This window comes from Guillardia theta, assembly GCF_000315625.1.
Source record: "Guillardia theta CCMP2712 unplaced genomic scaffold GUITHscaffold_37, whole genome shotgun sequence".
Lineage (NCBI taxonomy): Eukaryota > Cryptophyceae > Pyrenomonadales > Geminigeraceae > Guillardia > Guillardia theta.
The window spans coordinates 156,654-156,935 of NW_005434637.1; positions in this window are offsets into that span (position 1 = coordinate 156,654).

Sequence of the window (282 nt, forward strand, 5' to 3'; positions counted from 1 at the left end):
CAGCACTGCGCGGGCGTCTTCAGCAGCGCTGTCTCCAGCGCGTTGCTCGACCTCAGCGCTAGTATCCCGTCCACGTCGTCGTCCCGGTACACTCGCAGCCTCGTGTTCAACGGCAGGAAACGCTCGTCCTCCGCACAGCCCCTCACCATCTCCCCTATCGCCTTCACCGCCTCGTCGTAGAAAGCCTCCTTCGCTCTGTTGATCCCCTCGCACGTCCCCTCGCAGTCCTCGCACGCCCTCGCCCTGCTCGCCGACGTCATCGTGCTCACAGCTGACAGCCGG